The following is a 7,634-nucleotide window of genomic DNA, read 5'->3' on the forward strand; positions in this document are numbered from 1 at the left end:
ACCACTACGTCCCAAGATACGAAGAATGAAATGTTTGGAACGGGGGGAGTCTGGTGCAACGCTCAGGTCCTGGACCTGGTGGTGAGACGGAGGAGGAGCCCGGCCAGGAGGGCATCCACAGAGCCTAGTCCTTCCACGTGCCAGAGCCTCTCCTCTCCCCCCAGTCCCAGCAGAGTAGTTCCGGAGAAGCGGATTGAGTGGCCCTGTCTTTACGTATAGGACTGACCGTGGGTAGCTACTGGGACGTAAGTCGGGGGCTTGATCAACCCCGGCTGGGTCACCTGGGCGAGGGTGTATGTTGCAAGACCCGAAACACCCGTTGACCCCAGGGTACAACACTGATGATACGTCCCTGGTGCATCCATGTGATGTTTCGTCTTTATTGAACAGGTAAAATATAGGCAACTACTTGTGGCCCAGAGCAATAAGGAACCCCAAAGGCTCATTCAAGATGGTCAGAATGGCCCTGTTGGATTTTCTGCACAGGGTCCCAACAGTCTCAAGAACTGCCTTTGCTCACAAAATGGCAAAACATTTACTTTTGCTGTCCTTTCTGGTTGCCCACAGTGCCTAGACATGTATACTCTAGTCTAGAACATGGTTGGGCAACCTTTTTAGGCCTGAGATAAATCACCACCACTTTTTTATTTCAACATACAATGCTAATTAAAATAATGCAAACAGAATAAGTCAATAGGTTTTTATATGAAAAATAAAGGCAGGATCAATTATAACAAAGTGTCATGCATATCAAACTATAATGCACACATGATTTATTGGACTTTTAAAATACTGATGAAAGCACTTAATCCAGTTTCATGGTCGAAATTTACTGTGAAGCCGATAACTGTGAAGTTATCTCGTCATGCATGTACATAATAATAATAATACTACATTTTATTTGTAATGCACTTTTCATTCACAAGGAATAAAGGTACACAAGGTTAATGCATAAACACAAGCAAAAGTAAATTGTAGGGTAAGAGAAAATAAATTCTCTCTCTCTCTCTCTCTTGTCTCTCTATTTTTTCTAATTTATAGGACATTGTAACTCTCTGAAACCGCCTGCGCTAGAACTGCAGAAACACCTATTGTTGTTGTTGTTGTATTTTAGGGAAGCCCAGCCCTTCCCTAAAATTGCCTTTTAGAGAAGAAAAAAGAAACAGCCAACCTAAAAGTACTTTACAACCTTCCTAGAAATGTAATCGAGTAAAAGTAAAATATTTGTCTTGGAAATATACATTTACTCCGTTACTGTCCACCACTGCAAGTAGTAAGTAAGTAAGTTAGGAAGTAAGTAAACTGAGCCCTATCACAACAATAATAGTATATCACTTTCTTCATAAGATGCCATAAGATGCACATACCAGTGGTAAGTGTAGGCTTATTGTCTCCGCCAGGCCGAAAGGCATGGCGAGAGAGTATGTTTTACCCCTTGTCCGTCCGTCCGTGTGTGTGTGTGTCCATGTGTCCATCCGGCACCGTTGGCCCGCTCGCTGCGAAACTGTGCACACACACTCCCTGGATGCCAATTCAGAACCTCTGCCATGCATTTTTCACATGGGTCTTTTATAGCGCCACCAGGAGGCCGATTTGTGCATTTTCTTTTTTTTTAACAGATTTTATCCAAACATCACGCAAATCGGTACACAGTATCTCTATAGTCATGTGATCAACATAGATCTGTCCAATTTTCCATATTCCATCCTGATTGGCTAAGATTGGCTTCCAAAGTTTGCAGGATTGGTTTGTGTTGCACGCACATTCCCACTAGGCTGAGGAAGAAATGCCATTTGAAAATGTTCAAATCAGCCTCATGGTGGCGCTATAACAGACCAATTTACGTTTTTACCTATAACTGCACCGATCTGCGTGAAACTTTGCACGCACTCTCCCTAGAGGCCAAGGAAAAACCTTTGCCATGCATTTTTCACATCTGCCTTTCAGAGCGCCACCAGGAGGCTGACTTTTGTAAAACAAATGTTTTGCTATTACTCCTTCAGAATCTGTCCAAAAATCACGCAAATCGGTACACAGTATCTCTATAGTCATTATGATCAAGATGGAAGTGTCCGATATTTCATATTCCATCCTAATTGGCTAACATTGGCTTCCAAAGTTTGCTGGATAGGTCCGTTTGAATAAAATGCCTCAAATCATGAACGCAACGTGCGATTTCTGTGAAATTTTGCACAAATATTCCCACTAGGCCGAGGAAAAAAATGCCACCCTTTTCACATTGGCCTGTTATAGCGCCACCAGCAGGTCTAATTTAGCAAAACACATTTTTGGAACAAAATGCCTCAAATCATGAATGCAGTGTCCGATTACCGTGCAAGGCCTAAGAAGAAATGCCGGCCCTTTTCACATTGGCGTATTATAGCGCCACCAGGAGGCCACAATAACCTACCTGACCTGGCGGAGACCTGTGCTCCGAGGAGCACTTTTTCTAGTTTTGGTTTTCTTTTTGTTAAAGGCAGCAGGAAAAAAACTGAGAATTAACTTCTGTACGGTAGGTGGTCAAAACTTTCAAAACATAAATATGAATGTTGCCACAAGGGTCATTTAATGTGTCCTATGTCTTTAATGTCTTTGGTATATGTGTCAGGTCAACAGAAGTATATAATGGGTGTGGTGGTGTACAGTATGCCAGCATGGGACTGATGGGAGTGGGACACTGTTTTAGTTAGGTTTTTACATTCATACTAGCCATGATATATGAATAATTATTATTCTATCATTATTCAAGTTGTCTGCCATTCAAACATATTCTCAGTGATGGAAAGTAACAAACTGGCTTTAACATGCACATTTTTTTCCTGCTAAAGATCCACAATATTTGTTTTCATGGCATACGATCTGTTATTGATTTATAAGCCAGGAAAGTATGTTTACAAAAAAAAAAACATCACACACATCTATTGTTACATCCAATTATAGAGAGTACATTCTTGGGTTTTGGCTTCTAAACATTGCAATGAAAACATTTTATTTGTATTAAAAAATTAATAATTTGTGGAACTGTAATGAGTCCCGTGATTGTTGGGCCCCTATGTTTCCTAATAGATAAATCCTCCTCTACACTGTTCTATTCATTATGTACTATGCAGTGAGTGGAGACACAATTACATGTTGGTGTTACAAGTAAAAGACCCTATCAAAAGCTGTCATGACTCCATTGCATTCTCAGCAGTGAGTGGGTGGACACATTACATTGTTATGCCTCTGCTGGCAGACAGCCATGACCAGAGGCATTATGCTTGCTGGCTGGCTGGCTGGCTGGATGGATGTAAATCTTAGTTTAAAGTAGTGGGGCCACAGGGTTAAAATTAATCTAGGTTTACTGTGAAAACTAAAACCAACATTAAAAGGATGGTTTAACTCATTTAGACCTGCATGAGGCCGATTTTAAAAAACGCCTTCTAAATCCTAAACTAAGTTTTCATAAAATGTTCTATTTTTTATTAAAAAATGATGTAATGAGGCCCCTGATTGTTGGGCCCCAGACGGTCACCTATGTTTCATAATGTGTAAATCCTCCTCTGTACTGTTCCATTCATTATGTACTGTGCAGTGAGCGGAGACCCATTACATGTTGGTGTTACAAGTAAAAGAGTGTCCCTATCAAAACTCGTCATGAGACTCATGACGCCATTCGGTATTCAGCAGTGAGTGGTTGCAGACACATTTCATGTTGGTGCTACAGGTAAAAGTGTGTCCCTATCAAAAGTCGTCATGAAAACATTCTGTACTGTTTAGTGAGTTAGTGGAGACACATGCCCAATTTCAATCCACTCCCGACTCACTTAGGCGTGCGTTCACGTGAAGTCTGTGAAGGCTTGAGGGCTGTCTGTCCCTCCCGTGTGAAATGGGTAAGTCAATGAGGGTTCAGGCAGAGCTCTTTATTAACCCTTTCTGTGAGTCAATGAGGGTTCAGGCAGAGCCCTTTATTAACCCTTTCTGTGAGTCAATGAGGGTTCAGGCAGAGCCCTTTATTAACCCTTTCTGTAAGTCAATGAGGGCTCAGGCAGAGCCCTTTATGAACCCTTTCTGTAAGTCAATGAGGGCTCAGGCAGAGCCCTTTACTAACCCTTTCTGTAAGTCAAGATTGTTAGACATTTTATACATCTGAAAACTTGTGAAACGGGACATTCTGCATAATGAGTAGCCTACTTTCCACTTTTGGTACTTTAAGTACAGTTTGATATCAATACCTTTTGTACTTTTACTGAAGTACATTTTTAATTCTGGGCTTTTACTTGTAACACAGTATTTCTACATTGCAGTATTGATACTTTTACTTAGGGTAAAAAATTTGAGTACTTTTTCCACCACTGAACATAATAACCTATAGTCTCTCTGTCTCTCTCTCCTCCCTGCCTCTCTCTCTCTCTAGAATGGCTGCTGACAGAACTAAATGGTGTTTCTGAGCCGTCTTGTGTTCTGAAAGGGAGAAAGTAAATGATACAGGTCAATGAAAGAAACAATGACATGAAAAAGACAATCTATTATGAGACATAATGCTATAATAACCTAGTATTTCTCTCTCTCTCTCTGGAATGGCTGCTGGCTGTCAGGATACAGTTGTGACAGTGACTGCATTCCTTTAACCCATTAAGACCTGAAGCCGATTCTACAAATGTCTTCTAAATCCCAACAGTTTTCTGGGAAAAAAAAAAAATGTTTCTATGTCAGTGGTTCTCAATCCTTTTCATGTAAAGGACCCCCAAAATTATATAGCCTATATTTGGCCGCGGACCCCCATCTCAAAATATGTTGTTCCAGGGATCCCCATGAAGCAAAGATTTTCACGATTAAAAAAGAATAATACTTGATCTACAAGCTCATAGCGTGGCACTCGGTGCCGCGCTATGAGCTTGTATATCTGCTATTTTTAAATAGCCAAAGTATAAAATAATGGTTAAAGTGGTTACACAGATGTGTTCCCGGTTTGAATGAGTTAATTGCTGTCCTGACCTTAATTATCTAATCTCTCATCAGCTACTCATCTGTTTTAACTGTCAAGTTGATGTCTCTATTGTTCCATCTCCACACCTCACAACATACCTACTCATGGAATGTTCTAAGACTTTCTCATCAGCATAGAATATATTGTTTACCTGAATGGAAAACACAACTATTAAAGCTACCGCTTGCCAAACTAGTTTAGTTGGTACAACTTGATATCCTCTTGTCCTCAAGTAACCCTGTCCTCTGTAAAGGCAGCCATCTGTACAGTATATAATATCATATAATATATAATAAGCACTCAAACACCTTTTTAACGTGTACGCTAGAGTGGGCTTTCTATCTGCTTTATGTACATAATGATGTAGTCATGAACTTCATAAAAGAGTGTCCCTATCAAAAGTCCTCATGACTCCATTGTATTCTCAGCAGTGGAGATACATTACATGTTGGTGTTACAAGTAAAAGAGTGTCCCTATCAAAAGTCGTCATGACTCCATTGTATTCTCAGCAGTGAGTGAGTGGGTGGATTACATTTTGATGCCTCTGCTGGCAGACAGCCATGACCAGAGGCATTATGCTTTCAGGTTGTCTGCCTGTCTACCTGAAATTTAAATCTCAGTTTAAAGTAGTGGGGCAATTTAATTAATCTAGGTTTACTGTGAAAAGTAAAACCAACATTAAAAAAATTGTTTAACCAATTTGAGGCTGATTTTAAAAAAAATAAAAAAAATTCCTGTTGCTACATAGCAACATGTAAAATCCATTCAGGTTGGATTCAGGTTGTCCGTCTGTCTGACCGACTGAAATGTAAATATTAGTTTAAAGTAGTGGGGCAACAGGGTTAAAATGAATCTAGGTTTACTGTGAAAACTAAAATCAACATTAAAAGGATGGTTTAACTCATTTAGACCTGAGGCCGATTTTAAAAACAGCTTATAAATCCTAAACTAAGTTTTCATAAAATGTTTTTTATTCAAAACATTTAAATTAATACATTCCTGTTGCTACATATCAACATCTAAAATGACACAGATGCTTTAGCGGTTTTAAAAGGTATAACATACCTTTCCCGGTCTTAATGGGTTAAAACCTGAACCTGATATCACTTCAAACACAAGCCATGCTTTGTATGGAGAATATAGGTTGCTGCCTTCAGGAAGGAGATACAGTGTTCCTACATACAATAAGGTCAAACTGAAGAGGTCCTTTGTCCATCAGACGACATTGAGGCTTAATCAGGAGTTGTAGGCTTGGGGTAGGCTGAGAGGTAGACATTGCTCTTGTCTTTGTATGTCTTTATGTATGTATTTTGTTTTGTTTTCTTATGTCATGTCAAATGTGTGTACTGTTTATTGTTGCATACATGGCTGCTGGGTCGCAAGACACATTTCAGTGTGAACTGACAATAAAGTATTATCGTATCGTATCGTATCGTATGATGAGTGAAACAACAGGGACGTGCAGAGGGATTTGGAGAAAAGGTATCATTGCGTGCTTTAATGTCCTCAAAGTCACGCACCCAACAAGCTCTGAACTGAGTGTCCGATTGCCTTGAAAGGCCTAAGAAGAAATTCCACCCTTTTCACATTGGCCTATTATAGCGCCACCAGGAGGCCACAGTAACCTACCTGACCTGGCGGAGACCTGTGCTCCGAGGGGCACTTTTTCTAGTTGATACTGGAATTGTAATATATTGCACTGTACTGTAATTAGGAGCTATATCTGATCTTTCTTTCATCTTCTATCTAACCAGGACATCCTGCTTCCCATGCATGCAAATAAACACAACTTGGCACACAGGTCCAGTCCTATGTGTGCCAAGTTGTGTTTTGCATGTACAGTTAGGGTTGCCACCTTTCAGCAATTCAAATAAGGGACACTTCTTACGGCCGCATGGCAAAGCCGCCATATAGTCTGGGTTGAGTTGCCCAAAAATAATGATATTTTCAGAAGAAATTACAATTCAGAAGCAGAGCAAGAGAAAAAAAAACATTCAGGAGTGTTGGCAGGTCTGATATGCCAAACTTCCTCAACTGCATTGTTGTGGACAGCATTATCACTTTGTAAGGTTCACCAACACGTCGGCCCAATTCAAAATAAATGTTCACATGCTTTGAGTTTGGTTGGAATTATGAAGTTCAGTACTCTCTTTTTCTCATAAACTGTCAAACTAATTCTACACTTCCACTCTTCTCCCACTACTTTGGCTGATTCGATGCCAAACTGGCATCGAGGCTCACTACTGACACTCACAGCTCCACTACAGTGTCTATTTATTCCAATACATCTACATTTGTTCTTTAATTTGCCCTCACATATAGGAATACTAAATCATCCACAGAGGAACGCACTCAGAGTCAGAATTACACTTTGTTTTATATTTGTGTCAATAGACCATGTGCTGGCTCTGTAAATTGAAATGGGAACAATCATTCTACAATTCAATTTAAGACAATCCTGCTTAACCCTCATGGAAGTGTGTGCGTGTGTGTGTGTGTGTGTGTGTGTGTGTGTGTGTGTGTGTGTGTGTGTGTCAGTGTGTGTGTGTGTGTGTGTGTGTGTGTGTGTGTGTGTGTGTGTGTGTGTGTGTGTGTGTGTGTGTGTGTGTGTGCACGTGCATGCATGCCTTGAGATATCAGTAAGGCCTTAACGTTTGTAGTCCA

The sequence above is a fragment of the Gymnoscopelus braueri genome (assembly GCF_963280865.1).
Source record: "Gymnoscopelus braueri genome assembly, chromosome: 4".
NCBI lineage: Eukaryota > Metazoa > Chordata > Actinopteri > Myctophiformes > Myctophidae > Gymnoscopelus > Gymnoscopelus braueri.